The sequence below is a fragment of the Electrona antarctica genome (assembly GCF_951216825.1).
Source record: "Electrona antarctica genome assembly, chromosome: 20".
NCBI lineage: Eukaryota > Metazoa > Chordata > Actinopteri > Myctophiformes > Myctophidae > Electrona > Electrona antarctica.
The window spans coordinates 18856042-18881720 of record NC_136801.1 but is presented as its reverse complement, the minus strand read 5'-3'; the positions used below and the strand labels follow the sequence as shown (position 1 = coordinate 18881720).

The following is a 25679-nucleotide window of genomic DNA, read 5'->3' as shown; positions in this document are numbered from 1 at the left end:
GGTATGGCTCCCCCATATCTTGCAAGTATGATTGAACCCTACAAACCCTCCCGCGCACTCAGATCAGCCAACGCAGGGAAGCTGGAAGTACCCTCACTAAAAACGCCGGGACAACGCTCCACACGTCCCAAACTCTTCTCCCTTCTGGCTCCAAAACTGTGGAATGCACTTCCCGGAAATGCAGCATCACTCCCAATCTTCCGCCGTAGTCTGAAAACCCACCTTTTCAGACTCCATCATGGCCCATAGCACTTACCCTACCCCCTTAGATAGCATTTCTGTAGACTTAGATATCATTTGATACAGACTTATAGCATGTTATGTAGACAGCACTATAATTGCATTGTATGTAGTCATAGCACATCATAGTACATATGTATAGCATAGTATAGTATATATGTATAGTTTATATGTATAGTTTCATTATATAGATATTCCACTGTTACGTTCTTAGAACTGTTACGTTCTTAGCTTACGGTACGCATGTTTCATGATAAATGCTTTTTATGTGATGTATTCCCATGCTTTTTTGTTCTTGCTTAATGTAAATCGCTCTGGATTAAGAGCGTCTGCTAAATGCCTAAATTGTAAATTGTAACATTTGTGTTGTATGAGGGGGAGGGGGGCAGTCGAAACACAGCCGAAAGCCGTACAACAACATTTTTGTGTCAAACCATGTGACTTCTATTGGAAATGCATTGGGGCGGCCATGACACTTACCCTTTGTTTACATCTACCATGCAACATTGTTGTATGCTAGATGTATAGGTGTGAGTGAGGCCTTAGGCCTGACTCACACCTTCACAACAGATTGATGTATAGCTGTTGCATGAGACTTATTGACTGATGCAAGCTCACAATGCATTTCCAATGGGAGTTACATGGTTTGACACAACAGTTGTGTTGTATGAGGGGGTGGGGGGCAGTCGAAACACAGCCGAAAGCCGTACAACACAAATGTTGTGTCAAACCATGTGACTTCCATTGGAAATGCATTGTGGCAAGATGTAAACAAACCCTTTCTTTACATCTAGCATGCATCAATGTTGTATGCTTGATCGAAAGGTGTGAGTCAGGCCTATGGCTTCACTCACACCTTTCGATCAAGCATACAACATTGATGCGTAAGTGTATTTCAAACACAAAGTGTTTAGTCAAATCTACTAATTAAATGATTCCCGAGTGCGGCACGGCTACGGCTCACCACTCCAAGAGATGGGTCAAATGCGGAGAACAAATTTCACTTCGGTAACGTGTGACAAATCGTACGACTTTGACTTTGAGTGTCTATTTCAAACACAAAGTGTTTTTTGCCTGGGGGGGACATACTTTGACAGCAGCAGCTGCCCGTCATAATTTCACCCCCGTCCCCATCTAAGTATGTATTGGACAGTATTAAAGAGTGTTGCTGTACACAAAAACGTTGGTAGCATTACAAATTAAATACAAAAAACCCCTACTTATTCCATTTCTTCCCCCTCTATTTCCCATTCCAAGTGCATTTGTCTTATATGTAACGACAGCTACGCTATATTCCAAAGCCTCCTCAGGTACATATTTAGGGCTATATCTTGCGCCACCCCTTAACCCTTATCCCTAAACTCATTTGCTATTTTTTACTATTTTAAAAAACCTTTTAAAATAGTTCAAATAGCCAATCTACAAGCTCACAAAGTCACAATGATGTAGATGAACTATTACACAACTATTGAACTATTTTAAAATGTTTTTCAAAATAGTAAAAAATGGCAAATACGTTTAGGGATAAGGGATAAGGGTGGTGCAAGATGGAGCCCTTAAACTATTTTCAGCAATGGTATAATTATTTTCCCGGTGGGTAGATCTTGTTGAGCTGGTCATTTTGAAAGTAGCTATCATGTCAAAAATGTGTGGGCCTATAGCATCTATTCCTCATTCACAATCTCAGCTGACCGTTACGTCACACATCCATACTCCAATCAGACCTCACGCTCTTAACAGAGTGGTTCCCTTAAATACGGCTCTCGGCTGCAGGCAGCTGCTTCATCGCTCACGCTCGCAGACACTGCTGCTGCGCAACTGCTGGCAAAGCTTGCCTCCTCCACCCCAGCCTCCACCTTTTGATCATAAGTCTGGTATAGGCAATACATGGTTAATCTACTTTGACGTGAGTGTTTCTTATCTGAAATCAATTCAGCGCTGTATTGACATTTTGACATTCTCCCCCAAAACAGAAATACTAATACTGGAAATAGCAGATACAAGCTAACAAGTCACAAGACTCACAACGTGTCGCCTCACAATGCCTTATGAGCTTGTAGATCTGCTATTTTATTATTATTATTTTAAGTAATTGCGAAAACCCATTGGCCTCTCATGTATTAGAAGGCCAATGTCAATCACCAAAACCAAGGACGAATGTTTTGGTAACACTTTACTTAAAGGTTGAGTCTATAATGCATAATCACATTTAGCATTATAATGCGGTTATAATGGTGGCCACGAGAGAAACATGTTTGTGATTGAATGTTAATTTTGTTTTACTCAACAACCTAAAACATTCATTTTGATTGGTAGGATTGAACAAGCTGTTGTATGCATTTTTAACTCCATCCAGTAAAATTGCTTTATCATTGTTTGAAAAGGCTTCTTTTTGTAGCACAGAGAAATGCCAACAACTTGAACTGTAAGCATATATGCTTAATCTGTTTTTTTGGTTTGTCATCCTTTGTTTTTGTTTTGAGGTGGTCTCGCACAGCCAATAAGGAGGAACATCATCTATCCTTCAACAAAAAAACATTTCACTAGCCCCGTCCTGCTCCTCATTTAACACACTGATTTATCGCTGCAGTCTTCCAGTTAGCGGGTTCAATTTTCAAAGACCAATACCTCTTGGCGGGGTCAACCCATCACATCCATATAATCACTCATGTCGAAGAGTATTCCGGTCCAGCCGGCGAGCATTCCTGGAAGTACCAGGATGCGTCTCAGCCACGCCGTAGGTTATGTTACAGGGGAGGAGGGGATAATGGTATCCAGCTCAGAGGTGTTTTCAGACAGCCACGGTGACACCTGTCTCAGCCTGTCTGAGAGGCAGGGAACTCGGCAGCTGGAACAACAGAAGGCCTTGCTATGAAGAGAGAGTAGATGTGGCTCGCTTGGCTGACCCTGGAGCGTGAGCCAAATTATTTACAATCAAAGCGACCATGTCATATCTGCTTAACATTCAGGCAAGGAGTTATTGGTAGCACTACAACTGAATGTCAATAGGGGAAAGACGCCCCCTCTCTGTTGCCGGCATCTGTAATCGCTAAAGAATGTTTGGGCAGGGCTGTGAAGGACACGGAAACTTCTAATGGAACATGTCAGATGTTTTGCTGAAGGACACAGGAATTGCTATCTCTCGACTTGTGTTGTCAAGATGCACTGAATGTTATCTCCTCAAACATTTGAGACAGTGACACTCTACCATCTATCATATCAAATAATGAATCACCCTCAAGATGCTCGCTTATTGACATCAAGCTCTTAATGTTGCGAGTATATCAACAGATAAACAAGCCCAGGACCAGTGAATGTGAGACATGTGCCCTCAACACAGAAAAGGAGAGAGAGAGAGAGAGAGAGAGAGAGAGAGAGAGAGAGAGAGAGAGAGAGAGAGAGAGAGAGAGAGAGAGTTGCCTTTAGTCAATCAAAGTCGACAGCAGAGTGCCAGGCCAGGTCCCAGTCCAACAGAGTGAGTTATGACCCGCAGGCTGTAAGCTGCTGTCTAGAGCTGGCAAAGCTTCAATCACACAGAGGAAGACAGGATGTGGAGAATAAGGGTTACAGCAACAGAGTAAACAAAACACTGTTTTCCCCATGCCACCAAGACAGCCAGTGTGTGATTATTTTTAGGCTTATGGTCGGTGCAGCGTTTGAGTCCAGAACCCTGTTGTTTTTTTGTATGGTGTACTGTACAGTAGGCTACAGTATAGATTGATTGAAGAGAGAGAGAGAGAGAGAGAGAAATTCAACTTTTCTTTTTATTTATTTTGTGCGCTCCCCTATGTGTTTTCTATCCCTCAGGAACAACTCAACTGATTTGGTGGTATACCCGTGTCATCTGTATCGCCCTACTTTTATAATTCCTCCCTCTCTTCCGTCTTCAGTCCCAAATTTGTATTTCCACTTTGTTTACAATGTCCGCCATTGTTGATTTTCCAATCTGGCATGGAATGGATACAAGCCTGGGTTTATCTAGCATCAGTATTATAATAATTTGCATAAACAGCGCCCCTACCACATCAGGACATTGTGGTACTGCAGCTAAAACTGCTTCAGAAGCCAGACAGAAATGACATGAACTGGTTATATCAGTGTGGTGATTTAGGCTCAAACCATTAGAAATACGTTTGAGGCACATACAAAAATATGATATTAAATATTAAAAACAGTTTTAAAATGCATGTTGTAGTTCCTTTAAGTGAATTACCCGTGTGGCAAAATGGGAAGAGTAATAGGCATAACTAAAATATAAAAATAACATACATTTGTTTGTTTGTTTACTTGAGTAATTATTAATCACATATTTTGTAATGCAATGAGCCTAAGCCATCGTTTGTTTGTTTCCTTTCCTTTAACAGTGATTAAAGGCTATAGACGCGGGCAGAGGTGGTGAAAGAGAGGACAGCATTTGGTACACAGCAGGTAATGCATTCATGTTGATGATGTGATACCATCTCCCCACAATGGACAGACAAAATAAACCTTTGCTCTACAATGGGAACCGTCCACACACGACATGCACGTACAAGCACGCACAGCAGCAGGTGACAATGCAGCCTCACACAGGGAACATGACAGGGACAATTGTGAATTAGTATCAACAATGTTTTTTTTGTTATTGCCTTCCGATGCATTTTTCATCTCCATAATCATAACACGACAACATTTCATTTGACTGTGAAAAGGACATATACGGCCAGAAATGCTGATAGAGAACATCTGTATGAATTGCAAAAATGTGTCATAATGGGTTATGAATCGGTTTAATGTGGATCTCCTCAGAAGCACAGTTAGTTGCCATCAGTGTGCATGACCACTGATCCAGTCTTCTCTTCAGAATGATCACACTAAGTTCCAATTCATCCTGGCAATTTGAGACCATGGAAATAGTGTTAGGCCTGGCATGGTAATACAGTATCACATAAGATACTTCTTTGAATGAAGAAGAATTACTTGAAACAACCCTTGCATCTTAATTTGTATTACGGTATATGACCACAAACATTGACCATGAGGGAATAACATTATCCTCCATGCTTAATTGTAGTTTATCTGAATGACAGACAGCGACTGTAACTATGTAATATATTTCAATAAGTCTGTTAAGAAATTTTTTTGATTGATGTGGATCGAAGATATTAGGCATTTTGGTCTGCATAGGCTGGGTGGGTAGGTTTGCATTGCTCTTGGACGTCAAACAAAAGCTCTGCCTCGCATCATTAATATTGTCACGGTCAGTTGTCATTATGGACACCTGGCTAATGACAATGTCACCATGCCACCATCGTTCGTAAACAAAATCAATTCATTGTCACAATCTGTCAACAGAATGCCACTCACAAAAACGATCATATAATGGATGTCAACTTATTTTTACAATACTAATAGTGCCATGTGGCACCTACTGAGTACTGATAGGACAGTCAGTCTAAGCTAGGGTCATCCAAATAACATATTCAAATTTGATTATTATATAAATTGTGGATCATGGTCAATTCAGGGGTTGCAACACTCCATAGCCCTAAATGTGATGACCTCATCACATTTGTGAAGACTGCTATTGCAGTTTTTAACCGAAGAAGGAGTGTTTTTCGTGCAAAACGATTCAAACGAATGCTTGCAATTGATTCAGAATCATGAATAACCCCTTGTTTGACATGTCACATGCTACTTAAAGCATATTCAAATTTGAAGTTTTTACCATACAGTATAGGTTTTCAATGGTACCCCAACGTGAGCCAGAAGGGAGAAGAGCTTGGGACGTGTGGAGCGTTTGTAGGATTCGATCAGACTAGCAAGATATGGGGGTGCCATACCTTGGTTGCTTTGAATGCCAGCATCAGAGTTTTGTACTCTGTGCGGGCAGCGACCGGGAGCCGATGGAGGGAGCGGAGAAGGGGGGAGACATGTGAGGATTTTGGCTGGTTGAAGACCAAGCGAGTGAGTGTCACGTCACACCTCCATAATATGGAGGCGTGACCATATATTATATGTTCACGCCTCGTGACATCACACCTCCATATATGGTCACCCCTCGTGACATCACGCCTCCATATATGGTCACACCTCGTGACATAACACCTCCATATGCCTTGTGACAGGTCACGCCACCATATATGGCCATCTCCAGGGCTGGACTGGCCATAGGACATACCGGGCATATTCCCGGGCAATCTTTTTTTTCTGGTTGTGGTGGGCGCGAAAATGACCGGGCCGAATTTTTGTCCCAGTCCAGCCCTGGCCATCTCCATATATGAAGATCACAACACTGACCTCATCTAACCCTGGATAACCACACATGGAGAAGACTGGATCATCACCTAGATCCTCATATATGGAGCCCGCCAGCAACTACATCTGACCTCAAACCCCTAGATCTCCATATGTTGATCCTTCCCTACCTGTCCTTCCTGTCCTGACATTCCATATGTTGATCTGACCTCATCAAACCCTGTACACTCAAGACACGCTCCATATGGTCAGTACAGAATTCATTCCATATGTTGATCTGACCCCCCAGCCAAAGCGCCAGCACTCGCCCACCCCCTTATGTTTATAAATATCCCTTATATTTCTAAGTGAATTTCCACAATGCCTGATTGTTAATTCCTTTTTAGAATGTCATGTTTGTAAATGTCACTTTCTGCTACCAACTATTAATGGAAGGAAATGTGGCCATTATGATTACAGTATAATGAGATGTGCCACTGCCTCACTAGCTATTCCTGAACAACTCACAGGAATGGGTGAGAGAGGGTAATAGTGGTTATGTGACTGAATTTGATTGCGAATAATTCCACCTCCCAAGGACCATGCTGGTTAATTTCTATATTGCCATCATAGAGTCCATCATCCCCCTCGCCATCACCGTTTGGTTCGCCGCTGCAGCAGCCAGGGACAAGGCCAAACTGCAGGGTGATAGCCTCGGTCCCAGGCTTACTCATCTGAGCAGAGAAAAGCCTGGTCACAACCTAAGGCAGAGACGGTATCGGTGGAAGTGTCGGGCCGGAACATCCGTCAGATGTATTTCCCCCGGAAATACATTCACTTCATTTGTTTCATTCACGGAGATGTAAACTGATTTGTAAAGCATCACGTAATTTCCTTGAGCTGTACTTCCGCCAAAATCCCGCAACTTCTGCCAAAAAGATTTATACCGTCTACATCGTAGGTCTTGCCCAGCGTGAGCGGGTGATACGATCGGCAGAGAGGGTGATTGGCTGCCCTTTGCCCCCCCTTGAAGCCCTGTTTAGAAGTAGGGCTTTGAGGAGGGCCAGGAAGATCATGGCTGACCCCGCACACCCAGGCCACAGTCTTTTTGCCCCGCTCCCCTCAGGCAGGAGGTTGTGCTCTTTAAAGACTGTCAAATAGCTTTTTCCCCATGGCTATCCGGCTCCTCAATCCTGCTGGTGTGTCGTCCCCCTGACCCCCATCTTTCCTCCCTCCACCCCCACTCAGTGGATGGACTGACTTGTGTGCTGACTTGTGTGCTGAACTGACCTGAACACTTGAACTCTCTTTATATTTATTATTTATTCACTATTAGCACTCACATTAGCTAACTATTAGGATGAACTATTTGCATTCACTAGAGCACTATGTTGTGTCTTGTCCTGTTTTGCACCTGTCCTAATGTGGTAACTGTACTCTGCTGCCCCACCAAACCAAATTCCTAAGTAACATGTTTACATGTCATGGAAATAAAGACTTCTGATTAACTCAGAACACCCACAAAATGACATACTGTGCGTTTCAATAGGTTAGTCAAAATCAATACAATAGCCATGTTTTAGCTCTCTGTTTTAGCTCTCACTGGACTGGTTCGCAGCCGAGTGTACGGCGGCTGGGATGAGGATCAGCGTCTCCAAATCTGAGGCCATGGTTCTCAGCAGGAAACCGGTGGATTGTGCAGAATGAGGGGAAGGAGTTCAAGTATCTCGGGGTCTTGTTCACGAGTGAGGGGAGGACGGAGAAGGAGATCAGCCGGAGAATCGGAGCGGCAGGGGCGGTATTGCAGTCGCTGTACCGCACTGCTCTCCGTCTACCGAGAAATCTTCATTCCTACTCTCACCTATGGTCAGAGCCGGACTAACAATGGAACTAGGTGGAGCTTAAGCGCCAGGGCCCGAAGCTTGCAGGGCCCGGTACGAGACTATAGGTACAACTGTTGCTTCTGTCGAAAAATATAACGCAACACAGGAACCCCCGCTAGTGTGTTTGGTCTTCTCGTCTGACAGTTTCTGTAGCAGCCTGATACTAGCAGCAAGAGGGAGGCAGTCGGCCTGGGGGGGTTCCCGACGGCTGCGCGTCGCTTCCTCCTCCGACAGAGGGGAAGCGAGTAAGCGACCTGAGCGAGAAGCCCCCTCGCTCAGGAAGGCCCCCTCTCTCAGACCGACCAACGTGTGTCGTTGCGACAATAACATAGCCTACAGCCTATGTAAGAGGAATATAAACACAAGACCTTGGCGCAAAACTTCATATTTACCCTGCTCTAATGCAACAAAAGTGTGTTCTTACATCCTCCATTTCACGATTTCAGCACTCTGCTATTATGAAAGTTTTCAGTGACGTTGCACCCACCACAACTTGGTTGCATTGTCGTCAATAATTAATCTGTCTTTAAAACGTTCTAATATTAATATAGCATATTGGCATTGTCTGTTGGTACACACGTTATATGGACCATGTAACAACATGGTCAACAGCACTGTTTGCAAATGTAGCTACATTTGTTGGCCACAAAGACAATTTAGACAAAACATGCTGCTGCATGTTTATTGTTAATGACTATTAATAACCATAAAGTAATCTCCTAGTCCTTACATAATAGTTTAGCAGAGACTGAAGTTGGAAAGGCTGTGCCCAGTGCGGCTGTGTCTTGTGTGTCAGGCTGTCAGCGGGCAGCGCAGGCAGTAGTGGATATGCGCTAAACGGCGAAATGCATGTTAATTAATTAATTAATTAATTAATTAATTGGCTGAATCTGTAGGGCCTTTTGATTTTGTGAAGCGCCAGGGCCTTGAGAGGGGTTGATCCGTCACTGCCTATGGTCATGAAGTGTGGGTCATGACCGAAAGAATAAGTGTTACGGTTCGCTCTCCATCACCTCTACATCCATGTGCTGTGGGTGTTCTGGGCACTTCAGCGCCACCAGAGGACTCCAGAGCACTCCACAGCACCTCTCTCCCTGTTACAATCTCCCCACCTGGATGTCGTCTGCAATCACCTGATGAGCCTACAAAAGCCAGGCCTGTCTGCAACTCGGCGCCAGTTCTTCCCCAGTCTATGGTTGCTAAAGTTAGACAGCCAGACATATAGGCCCTCAGTATTTAGACTTAGACAGTTAAACGTCACGCCGTTACTGTGCTTATTCTCTGCTTTGTGGACCTGCCTTTGACTCACCTTCTCTTCTCCTCTCCAGTGTTTCCGGGACCCGAGCTCTGTGGAGCAGCCTACGGACCCCCGTGTTTGTGAATAAACATCTGCCCGGGTGGGCTTTACTCTGCTTTGCCTCTCCTTGTTGTGCATTTTTCACACCACACCGAGTCATAACAATAAGGTTGCGAATACAAGCGGCCGAAATGAGTTTTCTTCGACGGGTGGCTGGCATCTCCCTTAGAGATAGGGTGAGAAGTTCAGTCACACGAGAGAGACTCGGAGTAAAACCGCTGCTCCTTCGCCTGCACTCTGTTGCCCCCGCGACCCGACTACGGATAAGCGGTTGAAGATGGATGGATGGATGTTTTAACGAGAGACCATAGACAATAAAAAAATTATAGTGACAGTAGTCACAACAGAACACAGAGACACTGTATACTGCCCTACAGCCTAATTTCCCTAATTTCCCTTCACCAACACATTTCACTGCTTTAGCGCTCCTTCATGCAGCCATTGCTTCAAAATGTCCAGTGCTCGTGGCAATAACTTTTATGCCCCCCCAAGGTTGGTGCCCTGTGCTGCACCAAATAAAGTCCTTGCATTTTCATGAAGGTATAAGGACATACGACAGAAGAAGAACAACTGTACTTCGGCAATGCTCATCTTGGAATAATGGCTGCAACAGGAGAACTTTCTGAATAATGAAGTGAAATTAAAGCAAAAATGGATTAGCATCATTTGCATTTATGAAACTATAGGACCTATAGGAACTCCAGCTACAATGACCAGTAATGAATGATTTGCTCTTCCACCCTAGTATTGCTATTGTATTAACTGAACCCCCACGTTCTGTCTGATGTTGCAGCTTTAAATGTATTCATGTCTATTCTATTTTTGTCTACACCAGGCCGTAGGCATGGGGAGAGAGTACGTTTTGCACTCCGTCTATCCGTCCGTGTCCGTCCGTCCGTCCGTCCGTCCGTCCGTCCGTTTACAACTCCGGCACCGTTGGCCTGGCCGATGCCAAAGTCTGCACACACATTCCCTGGATACCAACGACTAACATCTGCCCCACATTCTTCAGAACGGCCTGTTACAGCGCCACCATGAGGCCGATTTTTGCTAAACACATTTAATTTCATTATTCGCACACATTCTATCCATACCTCACACAAATCGGTATACACCAGGGTTCCCCAATTAATTTTCCTCGAGGGCCATATTTTGACTAGGGTACCAGGCTGGGGGCCGAGTCCGCACGCGTGAGGTCGAGGTCTTGCCCTGAAAATGAATTTTCAGGGCAGGACCCCATTTGAAAAGGATGCCCAGTTTGACATGCATAGGCTTTTTTTTGGGGGGGGGGGGGGTCCGCGGGCCGCAAGGGGGCGCTCCGCGGGCCGCAAATGGCCCGCGGGCCGCCTATTGGGGTACCCTGGTATACACTATCTCTAAAGTCATGTGATCAACACGGATCTGTCCCATGTCCTATATTCCATACCGATTGGCTAAGATTGGCTTCCAGATTGGCTTGCAAGATTGGTACCGTTTCGAAACAAATCCCACAAATCATGAACACAGCGTGCAATTTCCCTGAAATTATACATGCACATTCAAATCCAAATCAGCCTCACAGTGGCGCTTTAGCAGGCCAAGTCCTGTTTTTACCTATAACTGCACCGATCTGTGCACAACTTTGTATGCACACTCCCTAGAGGCCAAGGAAAAAGCTTTGCCCTGCATTTTTCACATCTGCTTGTTATAGCGCCACCATTAGGCAGATTTTTGCAAAACACATTTATTACTCGCACAGATTTTATCCAAATCGCACCCAAATCGGTATACATGTCTGATCTCTATAGTCATGTGATTATGACAGGTCTGCTTGATTTCTCATATTGCACCATGATTGGCTAAGATTGCCTTCCAAAGTTTTCAGGAGTGGCCCGTTTCGTACAAAATGCCGCAAATCCTGAATGCAGCCATTGCAGCGTGCACTGAAACTGTATACGCATTATTCCCACTAGGCTGAGGAAGAGATGCCACACAACTCCTGGTGGTGGTGGTAACAGGCCAAGTCACATCTTTACATACAGTATAACTGCACCGATCTGCGTAAAACTTTGTATGACCAAGGAAAAACATCTGCCCTGCACTTTTTAACTCTGCCTCCGCCACCAGGAGGACAACTTATGTGCACTTTTTTTTACATTAGTCCTTCAGATTTTATCGAGATATCCACAAGTTGGTACACATGATCTTTATGTAATCACACCGGATCTGTCATGTATAATGTATGCCAGCTATTTATTGAAAACACAAGATGAATTCATCTTCATAAGCATATCTGTTACAGCACAGACATTCCTATCCTGGTGGAGACCTAGCTAGCTGTGCCCCGAGGGCCACTTTTTCTAGTTTTGGTCTATTTTATTTCTAAAGACTGGTAACCCAAGGCTTGTTGTTATGAACAATTTAAAATTAAATAACTGTTTAGGTGAACTATAGGTGAAGCCTGATTGGCTCCTGAGAGGCTGTGGACTATAAAGCTGGCTCAGCTGTCTCCATTACCTCTGATGTCTTCCTCCTAGCCAGGCTTAAAACACCAGCACTCTGTTCTAGTGTGTAAGTGTTTGCATGGGAAACACATTTCCCATAACAGTAGGTAGGTAGCATGGATTTGTAGCACTCTGTTCCACATTCCCCTTTGCAGTACATTTTCCTTATGTTGATATTTATTTCAGGAGGCAGTAACATATCCGAGTCCAGTCTGCCTGTCCCAGTGTTTACCAGCGAGAGAAACAAGCGTTCGACCAGGTCTATGAAATCCTGTGTATTAAAAAGCCTTTCTGCATGGCTTACGTCGATAGAAAGTTTGATACTGATCGTTCCACTCGTTTGTGATATTCGCTCTGGACATATGCACAGGCACACACACACACGAACACAGATCGTCTCATGGATGCCTATAGCCTCTAGACTCCCTGTAAAACAAATGAATGTAGCCTCAGCAATTATAAGACGGCAGTGATGGGAATCTTGATGTACATTTGTTGTGACTATCGGCATTAAGACAAATGGCATATGCACTGGGGTGCAGAAAATCCACGCTTGAGCATGGGAGCTGTCACACTACCGAGGAGGCTGACATAAGCGGCCTCAGCAACAGCTCTTTGTCCTTGTACGGAGATTTAAACATGTCTTTAAACATGCTTATGTGCATGGTTGCATTTATTTGTGTTTACCTCTTTTGCAAAAGTTGGTATTGACAGGCTTCATAATTCATTGACTTTGATGGAAAACTCAACTGCACAACTCAACATAAGTGAATTGGTAAGGCATAAAACACAATCATCACAACTCAGCTGTTAAATAAGCAGAATAACAACAACATGCAGATGCAGAAAACATGTTTACCTCAAAGTATGTTTTCATCGCATTACTGACACATTCAAATTCAGTTTAGATAACTCTGGCTCCCTAGTTAAACGACAGAATGTTTTATTGTTGGCAGTAGCAAGGAGTGTTTTTTAATAAACCGTGTAGACTTTAGAGCCTCGTTTTATCTCTGCCCTGGCACCTGTTTGACTGAAGGTGTCAGGCACCCTATACCTTACTCTGGCAGTGTAGTCACCATGCGTGCTTCATAAAGCCGACACTGACACAATTCACAAGAGAAAAAGGGGCTTTGCCCATTCAAAAAGGGATAGCCAAGTCATGCACTATATGTGGAGATGATTGCTTGATGGTGAAAACTAATGTATTCAGTGTTTTCACTGATGAAATCAGCATAGTTCACCAAACAAGTCATTCACTCTTTTTTTTTATCAACAATAATCACTCTATCACATTCCAACAGTTTGATTAACTCTGAGGCCAATCACTGTGAACATAAGGTAGCCTATGTGTTTGGAAGTCATGATGCTGAGTTCCTTTAGAATGAAAGCTTCTACCAAACAGCATATGGTGAAACAGCTGGGGCTGGCTTACAATTTGGTTTAAACACCACCCCGCAACCATTACTGTCGACATTCCCTCTAGATCATCCAAAGTTAAGTTAGATCGAGGCTAGCACTCTTCCTATCGAGCAGGCAGCTTTTTGAATGCCGCCTGGGGGAAGTGGAGGAAGTAGGAACGATCTATCCGAAGCAGGGCAACAGCTGGTCCTGCTCACTTTTCACACAAGAGAACATTGGATGTGATGAAACAGAGGCCAAATACTGCACAGCTTCACAGGACATGGGTCGTGATGATGACTGCAGCCTGCAAAGCAACTCCACCCCAACCCAGCCTACTATTAATAAACACTCAAGCCCATACCACCAAGGCTCGTGAAAATAGTAACATGTTACTTTTGGAAAATTGTAACATATTAGTAATGTTAATACTCAAAATGTAAAGTAATTAGTTATATTACTAGTTACTGAAAAAAGTAATGAGTTACTTTAGTTACTTTCCAACACTGCTTACAGCACATAGCATGTAACGTATCACCAAAGACGGACGGACGGAACGGATGGATGGATGGATGCACGCATGATGCACAATTGCACATACACACATGTATGCACGGTGCAGAGTGTCGATGCAAATAGAACCATGCTTTCTGAAAGACATGTCAACAGGTTTTGCTGCAACCATTTGATGACCTCCACTGTGGCTACCACCACCATTACAAACAATGGGTGCATTTGATGTCAAGCCCTTTAGTTATACTCTATACCAGGGGTGGGCAACTTTGATGATGGAGAGGGCCAATATATTTGCACACTCACTCCAGAGGGTCACATTGCATACTGTCGGCAGAAACCTCTTATCTGCTTGTTTTACCTTTTTTTGTAATTAATGCCCTAGGCTAGCCGCAATTTGCAACTCTAGATTTGTGATGAATCTAGAGTTGCAATACCCTCCATTGACTCCCCACTCATCCAATTTGCGTTTGCGATCTGCGTTTGTGATCTGCTGATCTGCGATCAGCTGTAGTTCAAGCTTGAATTATCCTCTTTCAATCTGCCGCGCTTGTTTTTCATAAAAATCCCCCGTAGACATGTTATGAGCTACTTTCTTTCAAGAAATTATTTTTGTTATCAAAGTTTTTGATTTTACAATAAAGCATACAAAATACACATGACTAACACAAAAGAAAAAGACAAGAAAAACAAACAAAAAACAAAACAACTAAAAAAAGAAAAAAAACCCAATGGTCAAGAAGTTCTGTGCAAAAGCGCTCGTCGTAAGTCACTGAACAGCCCTGTTTCGCACTGTTTCGCATTTGCACATAATGGAGGCAGCAGCGCGACCCCTTAATAAAAACGAGTGCTTCCAAACTCCAACACTTAGAAAAATAATCACTTAAACAGAATTTCTTGACAGAAAGTAGCTCATAACATGTCTACGGGGGATTTTTATGAAAAACAAGCTCGGCAGATTGAAAGAGGATAATTCAAGCTTGAACTACAGCTGCAATGTTGGTGAGTTTAACGTTGTTTAAGACAAGCAGATCGCAAACGCAAATTGGATGAGTGGGGAGTCAATGGAGGAGGGTATTGCAACTCTAGATTCATCACATTATAAAAAAATCGAGAGTTGCAAATTGCGGCTAGCCCCAGACCTATACTTTGTCATTCTATGTCACACAAACTGCGGCGCATTTCGAGCTTGTAGATCGGCTATTTTTGTGGGTTTTTTGCTATTTTTGAATTGGAATCCTGAAAAGTAACTTTTTTATTTAATTTCAAATGGATTTAGTTATATACTTTATGTTAACTTTTTGAACTTTTAAAAATAAATACTTTGGACATAAAAAGACAATACATTGTAATACTAGTCATTAAACTGTTAAAGACTGAAGTAATTAAAGCTGGTCATGTTTGTGTAACCCAGGCTATTTATTGTAATCAATTTACAGACGTTCCCTAAATGCATACATTTGTAGACGCTCCCTGAGCGCAGTATCCAGAGTCAGACGCTCCCCTTCTCGCCCCCCTAGTGGCGAAAAATAAAACTTTTGGGAACTCAGATTAGACGCTCCCTAAAAAACAGGAAGGAATGCGCGCGTTCCTGTTTTTGTTGTTTACATCTTGTTTTGCACCCCAGCTCAGCTGTAGGAGCCCATGAAACTATAATGCAGATGTAATGTAATTATGACAGAGCTCCGTGAGAATTACAACAAAAAACACTGAAAAGAGTGAAGTGAATATAATAACTTAACTGTATGTAACTTTCCATAAAGTGGATGTTGAAAGGAGGTGGCAGTGTTTCCAGAGATAGAGAGCGACCAGACAGCCATACAGTTGACGATTTTTTCCCTTTATCTAATTGATTATCCTCTGGTGAGTTGGCTGCTTAACATTAAAATCATCGTGCTATTTTGTTATATTTGTTGTAATAGCAATGCAGTGCTACATGAAAGATAACATGAAGCAAAAACCAGTCAGTAGGCTATAAATCATTTTTTTGTGTAATGTTCACTGTTTGATATCATAATTGTAATGATTATGCTGGATTTGCACAGTGGTGTGTGTTTATGTCTATGGTGTAGCCTACAAATGCAATGTGCTGAACAAAATGTGTAAATAAATGTCAATATGGAATTATTGGATTCATTTGAAATGTGTAGGAAAAACAAAACAAACAATGGACTATTAATTTCCAGGACCAATATTTAAGTTATTGTGGTGGTTTTGAGTTGAGAGTTGAGACGACCATAACATTTTGTTGAACACTGTGTCTGTCTGTGCAGGCTGTTTTTCTTTTTCTTGAGGGAGGATTCTCCTTCGTGGCCACTGACCAAGTGGAGCTGCTTCATGAACCACGTGGGAAGACTTCATCCTGTCCAGTTACAGTTGAGCAATTCAAGCAGAAGGTAAGAAGAAAGTAATAATATTGTATTTTTTCAACCTGCCGTAAAACAAGACGTGTGGGAGAGCGCTTGTTTAATAGAAGGCCGTGGGTGACGGGGCGGCACGCTGCGTCGGCCTCTTCTTTGGGTGTCTTACCTGTGCAGGTAAGATTCTATTAAACAAGCGCTCTCCCACACGTCTTGTTTTACGGCAGGTTGAAAAAATACAAAATGGCGGCTCGGAATATTACTTACTATATTTTGGACAGAAAGTAGCTCATAACATGTCTGCGGGGGATTTTTATGAAAAACAAGCTCGGCAGATTGAAAGAGGATAATTCAAGCTTGGACTACAGCTGCAATGTTGGTGAGTTTAACGTCGTTTAAGACGAACAGATCGCAATCGCAAATTGGACGAGTGGGGAGTCAATGGAGGGTATTGCAACTCTAGATTCATCCCATTGTAAAAAATATCTAGAGTTGCAAATTGCGGCTACCAGCCCATGTAATATACCAATATTGCATTTTGGAAAATTATCAAATGAGGGTCAATGATGAAATTGTACTGGGTTGTGCACACTAAGCTGAACAACGACCAATTGCACAAGTGACTCTACTGCCATGGCTCTCAAGTAAAAGCTTACATCAGCATTATAAATGAATTAGACCAATTGCCATACCTCTCATTTTCAGCTGTTCACAGTGTACAGTTTTCGGTGGCAGGACAATTGATTGGGTTTTCCCATTACTGCGAAAATAAATATAGAAATAAATAAATTAACCATTATTAGCACAAACCACTATTCATTCACCGGAACATATGAAAGGCCCTGTTGCAGTTCATTAGCATAATATGGGCACACATCATGCATCAATCTTGCACCCATTAACACACCCCTCCCACTCTCTCTCTCACACGCGCACACACACACACACACACACACACACACACACACACACACACAAAACTCGCACACACATGTGCGCACGCCACAACCCAAACCCCAAGCCACTTTGCCGCTTCCTGTGCCTCCCCAATAGTAATGTGACCATTTGTGAGGACAAATATGAACGCTTGCTCGGTTCAGCCCTGGAATGATATGAGAGAGAGAGAGAGAGAGAGAGAGAGAGAGAGAGAGAGAGAGAGAGAGAGAGAGAGAGAGAGAGAGAGAGAGAGAGAGAGAGAGAGAGAGAGAGAGAGAGAGAGAGAGAGAGAGAGAGAGAGAGAGAGAGAGAGAGAGAGAGAGAGAGAGAGAGAGAGAGAGGAGAGAGAGAGAGAGAGAGAGAGAGAGAGAGAGAGAGAGAGAGAGAGAGAGAGAGAGAGAGAGAGAGAGAGAGAGAGAGAGAGAGAGAGAGAGAGAGAGAGAGAGAGGTGGGGGGGAGAGAGAGAGAGGGGGGGGGAGAGAGAGGGGTGCTCAGTAGAACAAAGTGGATCAAGGAATGTGGACGCTTTAATAGCTCAGGCATTATTTGCTGTTATTTGATCATGTAGATTAAATTTGCTAATCTCTGTCTGCAGTCTCGTACCATATCAATTACATTCCTATCACATCGGACCAAGCTACGGCCTCCAGCGCCGCCAGATACAATCGGGATGAGATGGAATTCAATAATGCAGTTTTAGGGCTTTAGAGGGATCTAATTTCATGCTAGGTCACTCATAAAATTGTTGTATAAGCCGTTGTAATTTCAAAAGCACTGTTCTTTTTTTTTTGTACATGGCTTGCAGAAACATTGTCTATGGGCAGTGCATGGGTGAGAACACCACAACTGCTTACTAGAAACCAGTTTACCCTTTCCCTATTATAAGTCTGATTCATACTTTGTCATACAATGGTGTTGCATGTCGAGAATAGTCGACCAAACAAGCTCACAACGTGCCGGCGATGCAACGCGTGTGAGCACTGAGCATAGATCTGCTATTTCCAGCACATACATAAATTAGGCTTTAGTCTACTACTGGAAAAGGCCTTCTATGAGGTTTTTTCTTTTTTTTAATGTTTTTTTTTTGTGGCTTTCGCCTTTATTTTATATTTTTTATGGAGGGACAGACTGTAGGCTGACAGGAAATGTTGAGAGAGATGGGGGGAAGACATGCAGTAAAGGCCGTCGGGATCGGGAGTCGAAGCCGCGGCACACTGCCAGACTGGATTACCAGCCAAGTTGCCTGGACCACTGAACCATGGCCCAGGCCTATGAGGTTTATTTTTATGATGACAAATCAGTCTGTAAAAATTGATACTTTTCATATTGGCAGATTTGGCACATCCACAGTTACTGACATATTTTGTTATTTTCCTGTAACATGAAAGTTGACCGTCATCTGTGTGTTTTTTGGTGTACAATTCTTAGTTTATATACCTGTACTAATGTTGATTTCATCAACTAAAACTATGACAAACTGTTTGACTACTTACTTTTTCACTGACAAAAACTAAATGAAAACGAAGTTATGACGACTAAAACTATGACTACATATAGTATACTGTAAATTTTGTCAAATAAAAACTAGACTAAAATGTTAGAGCGTGACTAGTGGAGAAGAGATCCAGTAGAACTACAAGACAAGTCATTTATGCTTGGTTGAGTGCTGAAAATAGCAGATGTACAGCTTGTAGATCGGCTATTTTCAGGATGCAACCAAGTGTAAAATCTTCCATTACGATGCCATCAAGGCCTGCCAAAATATGTTTTTGTCCATGTCTAAAATCTTATCTTATTTAGTCAACTAAAACTAGACACCAAAACATTTCAGATTACTAAAATGTGACTAAATGAAAAATGTATTAAAAGTTAAAATGTGCTGTGAAAATCAACACTGACCTGTACCGACTCTATACTCACAATATACACTTGAAAAATGTACAGTACAGGGCCATTTTACTACAGGGCCATAGTAAAAACGAAATAATAACAAAGATAACAGCCCACCATATTCTTTGCTTTTTGTTTGTCTTGTACAGCCGGCCAGAGCACTGTGGCATTTGCTGCCTTCTAGACAGCGATCCTTCAACAGGCTCGAGGGACGTTTAAAGAGGCACAATTGATTGTTTTGGTTCTGACAATAATATGTCACAGCTTGCACTTTGCAGGGGCCTTGCGAGATGTGGCTGCACAGGCAATGGGGTACAACAATGACCCCCACCACGATGCTGTGATTGTGGAATACTAATGGCAGCCATGATCGGTAAATTGAAACTCATGATGGGTTGAATGATTAAGCGGTGGGTTGGGAAAACAGTGGCGTTTCTTGGCGGTTCGTTAGCTTGACCTTGGGCTGGCAGTATAGGTAATGAGGAGACGGAAGGCAGGAGAGAAAAAAGAAGAATGTGCCTAGCGAAAAGGTTCTTGAATATTAATTATGAAAACAAGTAGGACTCACATTTTACATACATTGGAAACCCCCCAACACTGTTTCTGCTGTTCGTTAGGTCAACTAATTTCCGGCAAGCCACTGTACTGTAACAACACCGAATACTAGCAATCTGAATAAAGCTTGTCTAATTCGGGATACCAATTACTCTATAGTTAGGCCTAGACGCAAGAATCGAGTGTAGAGTGTAATTATACCCCAACAGATCCTGTTTCCATATCTGTGCATCCTTTTGAATGTCAAGTTGTGGCATATCTGGGTCTCGTAGTAGGAGCCCGGGTGCTCCACACACGGTCCTGTGCCTTTGCAAGGCCAGCGTTTATGGGGATAGCCAGCCAGGGGTATGCCCTCTGCTTACCGCTGTGTGAATGGATCTCTGAGGCGTGACGCCCGCTGGGCGCATAGGGTGAAGGGAGGTATCTATCTCACATCTGCCCTATCAGCACATCGCAAACAGAGCACAACGTTTGCCGGTGGGTGACAATCACAGCTGGGAAATGAAAAGTGCTGTGAGGCACATAAACTCCATTAATACATATAGCCGGAGGCCATGGGCCACTCGATGGACACAGAAGTCAGAGAACATTGATTCAGAGCACTTTTTTCATTTATTTGTTTGTTTGTGTTTTTATTCTTTTTTTTAAACCTGAAACTTGTCTCATGAGTACATTCACACAGAATGAATTTGATAAAGCATCAATCTTTATTCTTTCTTTTTTTAGCTCAACCACAAATAAAGGCATCAACCTGTATGGATGAGGCAATGGGCTTTAACTTTATGAATAATGTTGATATGAAATATTTGTGAGTATTAAGCATTTTCGGATTGGTTATTCCTCGGTGTGTAAAGACCATAACCCTAACCACAAGCCTGAGTTGTAGACACATTTCTCAGACATGATTTAGGCCTCAACGTCAAAAGCTGCTGAGAAGAATTATTATACCATCCTTGGAAGTTTGGGCCTTAAGTGCTTAAAGTGATGTTACATTTTGGTAGAACCTGTCCATGGCCATGATATGCGTCCAAAGATATTGTCGATCATTATCTGTTCCTTCTGTGCTCAATGGGTTGAGGAACAAGAATTGTCGTGTTTTCTGTTTTGTATTTCCCCTCAAAACACTTTCAGCACATGGCAAATATAATTTACTCACTTCCGCATGAAGTGATTTATTAGCACAAATAGTGCTAATAAAATCCATCGCTTTTTCAATACCATGGGTAAGTCTATTAGCTAAATAACTAGTGATTGAGGGAGAGATAGAATCATTGATCACAGTAATAGTGTTTAAGTCATAATGTAATTCCATTAAAGTCAGTTTGTACAGCAGTGACTCTGCAGCATATAAACGTTGCAATCAGAGTGCCGCGTTGGCGTGTTCTGCCGACAGCAAGCTCAAACATAAAATGGCGGCCTCTTAGCATGTTTTCATTGCGATCGTCCATGCTGATATTCTGCACAGTTTTGTTGATCTTCAGGACATCTGCTAAGGTAGTAGGGATGTGGTAACTTCGGTGAATCTGCTAAACTAAATTATGTGTATATACGTTACTGTGAACACAAGGTTTGTTCACTGCTTAGATCGCTTCTCTCTCTCTGCTGCTGTTCAAACATAAAAACAATACACATTTTGTCCTGAATACCTATCATAGATGCAATCACAGACCCACGGCATGTATGTCATCGCTATATTGCAATAAAGACTATTGTTACAACATTATTTGCCATACAATGAGAAGGAATGGTGAGAGAGAATTGTATTATTCCACTCCCAGAAGATGATCGATGAAATTTGCAAAAATGCATGGCCAGGACTGTACCTCTGTATACAGCCCATGGGTTCTACCAAGGTCCCGCATTCTAAGCTGAACATAACACTCTTTTCCGAAGCATTATGGAGACCTTATACCAGCTTACTTATTGTTACACACTAATTGTTATTTCCCTAACATCCTCGGGAATGATGTTCTCCCACTTATAATTGCTCTGTCTGTAACATAAGTGATGACGGGGGAGAGGGGGAAATCACAATTAAGTCACAGGATAAAATGAATACAATTAGTCAAATAAGAGGATGGTATTTATTGGGGCGTTGGCAGTGAAATTATTGCTGTTGTGGCTTTGTTGCCAGGGAATTAATTTGACACATAATGTCCTTCTGCTCCGACCGACTGGCTGGCTGCCCGAAGGGCCGCTGTGTCTTGTGCGATTAGTCAGAAAGTGAGAAATGCAATTAAAATGGCAGGTAGCTGCTTCTTCTAATTACGACAGTTAGACAGAGATGTGCCGTGTCACAGGCACCCGCCGGCGTCATCCACCACTTGGCAGAGAGGGTTCCCTTGGTCTCCTGAAAGAGGGGATGGGGGACGGGCGACTTATTGATACCTAACAGTGTTCATCTCTGACCCCCTCTAGTTGAGGGGTCAGTTATTTACCTCAACACTTATATTCAGAAGCCTTGACGTTTTGCCAAATTTTGCATTAAAGGCCAGATGTTAAATGGTGATTTTCCTCAATTAAACACAATTTCAATTCTTAAATCTACTGAATGTTAAAAGTTCAGGTTTTTGAGCTGTGTGTGTGTGTGTGTGTGTGTGTGTGTGTGTGTGTGTGTGTGTGTGTGTGTGTGTGTGTGTGTGTGTGTGTGTGTGTGTGTGTGTGTGTGTGTGTGTGTGTGTGTGTGTGTGTGTGTGTGTGTGTGTGTGTGATCACTTATTGCAAATTTAAATCCTGGTTGCATGTCTGCTTTAGGATTGATTTGAATATTTGAATACATTTTAAGGTTCACTTCATGCGGCCTATGACTTCTAATTAAAGTCCGTCATTCACCCTTATGAGCCTGTGTTGAGCCTGAGGTCCTCAGGCAAGAACCTGCTGGTTGTTCCTGAGTCAAGGCTTTAGATAAAAGGTGATGGTGCCTTTGATGTCGGGTCTCTTCATGGAACTCTGGAACGACCTGAGCTCAGGCTTGCTAAACCATTGACTTATTTAAAATCCCTTCCTGAAACTTGCTTTCATCAAAAGACCTTTTTGTTTTTCTGTTCCTGACTTTGTTTTATACATGCTTTCTTCAGTTTTATGTAGTTTATTAGCCTATTTGTACCCCATCACAAACCTAATCCATCACCCATCCTTCCTGCAATTTGTTATTAGTTATTAATTAGGTCTTAAATAACACAAGTCTCTTTGGAGAAAGAGAACAACAGGTAGTTTAATATCCACTGCAGTAGAAAAAAGAAAGTGGACCGTACCTCACTTGTATAATGGTAACTGCATTAACATATTTTGCCATGCAACCGTTGGCCCACTTTCACTCCCAGATAACATTTAACTTAACTCTTGCTGTGCCACTAGGTGGCAGCAGACTGAGCAGAGTGTAGCTAAGTATTGCCAGGGCTATTTTTAGTCCCCACAGGAATCCGCGATTCCGCGATCGCGGAATTTACTGCTGATTTCAAAGCTGTCCATGGAATTCTTGACCATCCACGGAATAGTAGAATGTCCGTGGAATAGTCGGACACCCCCGTTTTTACTCCTGGGATTTTCTACTGGGGATAGTGGGGGAAATTCCGGAAAAACGGGAAAAACGGGTCGCAGAGCGTCCGTATATGACGAAGTTACTTATTACTACCAGTAGGTGCCTAGCAACCGGACCAATGTTAAAATCTGATTTTCGGTTAACCGTTTCATATTTGGTGTGTAAGCTTTACGTACGAACATGTTCGTACTTAGCAGATAACGTCCCATAGGGGGGTGGGGTACGAATATGTTCATACTTAGCAGTAAAATTATTAATGACAAAACAAGCAGCTCATCTTATGGCCAATAAATGAAGTCCTTATTTTTCTAAGCAACAAGATCAGGTAAGCTCTGCCTAAGGAAAGCTCCAAGCATTCGATGAACCTGCAAGTCCTATTTTGAAGTCAGTTGTTTATTGCTGGAAAATGAAAATAAAAAACAACCCTAATCAAATCAATACCAACAAGAAGGTTCATTAAATCAACATTAGCCCTCAAACTTTAATGCATATATTATGCTCAGGGCATTGTTCCTCCTACTATGACAGGTTGGCAGCATCGGTCGTCATAATAAGCCACTGAATTCTACTTGAGGGAGGCAAGTTGTGACATGATGCATCATCACGGCAAAGTGGAATCAATGCTGACACTCATCAGGCAGGTTAATGAAGATCCCATTGACAGTGCATCACGAACAGCGGTGGAACCATGTGAACTGTGCCGTGCCTGCACAAGCGGCAATGGCCCAGGAGGACGAGCAGCTGTTTGGGAATCGGAAGGCTCAGTCCCTCCCTCCCCCCCTTTGTGTAGAACTGTCCTTGAGCATGACAGTGAACCCCCCTAACTGGTCCCGATGAGCGGGTTGGCCTTGCATGATTGCCACAGGGTTCTGAACTCTATACTATACTGTAGGGCAGGGGTGCCCACACTGTTTTGACTTGAGAGCTACTTTCAAAATGATCAACTCAACAAGATCTACCCGCACTGAAAAAATTATAATACCATTGCTGAAAATGGCTTTGGAATAGCGGCGCTGGCGGGCCGACCCCCCCATCAGGCAGAACAGGCAGTTGCCTGGGGCATCATGAGGGGAGGGGGGGCATCCACCAAGCAAAAACAAACAAACACACTTTAGAACACAAGGGGGGCCATGGTCATTGTTCAAGGGGGCATCACGAAAAAACCTGCCTAGGGCATCAAATTGCTCAGGGCCGGCACTGTTAATGTGAAACAAATACAATTGGAATGGGAAGGGAGAAATGGAATAGGTTGAGATTTTGTATTTACTTTGTAATTCTACTGACATTTGGGCGCACCAACACTCTTGAAAACAAAGTATTGTTGTGGGTTTGAGCTGACAGGCTTTTTTATGTCAATGAATCAAGTCAACTTAATTCAAGTGGCAGATGCCAAAAATAGTTTATATTTAAATTAACTATTCTTTAGGGACCTGTCATGTGATCTACCTGCACGGCCTTTGTGATCTACTGGTAGATCGCGATCTACCTTTTGGGCACACCTGCTGTAGGGTGACGGGTCAGAATGCGTGAATGTGTGCGAGAATGTGTGTTAACTTGTTTTATATTTCATCATGACAGTGTTGTGTGAAAATAACTGATCTACGTACAAGCTTACGCACAAAAAATAAATAAAACATCTGAAAATGGTTGACAACTTTTGTGTCTAATAACCTAAAATATGGAAGCCAGGGTTGACATTAATTTTTCCACGCCAGAACGCCTCGGAACCCGTCAGATGACAGGTTGAGATTTAACCCTGGAGAACCCGTCAGATCAATACCAAGCAGCCACAGTTCAACACTAACAATTCGTGCTGCCCAGGCTGCTAGACAGTGCCTACGTCTTCCCATCGTGAGGATGCCTACCAAGGATCCACTCATTGTTGTTTCTTTGCTGCTTGTTTTCTCCGAAAAATACTCCAAAGTTGTTGTTTTAGTCCAAACCGCCCGACGTTCAGATGTAAATAGTGATTTCTGATCGCATCGCGCCAGCCATATTTCTGCTTGTGGTGAAACCTATGTAAGACATGTCGGCTGCTGCTCGAAAAACGTTTTTCTCCTCCTCTTGTTGTATTGGGCTGTGTGGGGGCGGAAATGCTTGGCGCCAATATACACACATATGCCCTGACTACTGACCTTCTTCAGGCTGGCTCCAGCACCTCACTTAAGTTTTTTAAGTTTTTTCAGCGGATGAGCGGTGGTTCTTTTTACATTTTTGACTGACACCAAGTTTAAAATAAGAATTGAATGCACAGTATATCAATGCAAAGCAACAGAAAAACATGTTATTTCAATGGTAGTGGATGGA

General features: G+C 42.8%; 1 protein-coding gene across 1 annotated transcript in view; it reads left to right on the top strand.

Annotated features, from left to right (window-relative positions):
• The first annotated feature begins 15723 nt into the window (after positions 1–15723).
• LOC306913112 (cadherin-12-like) overlaps positions 15724–25679 on the top strand; it is a 300046-nt gene continuing 290090 nt past the window's right edge. The window contains exons 1-2 of the mRNA XM_079489647.1: positions 15724–15953; positions 16364–16486. The gene's annotated coding sequence lies outside the window, so the exon portion shown is untranslated. The remainder of the gene's footprint in view (positions 15954–16363; positions 16487–25679) is intronic.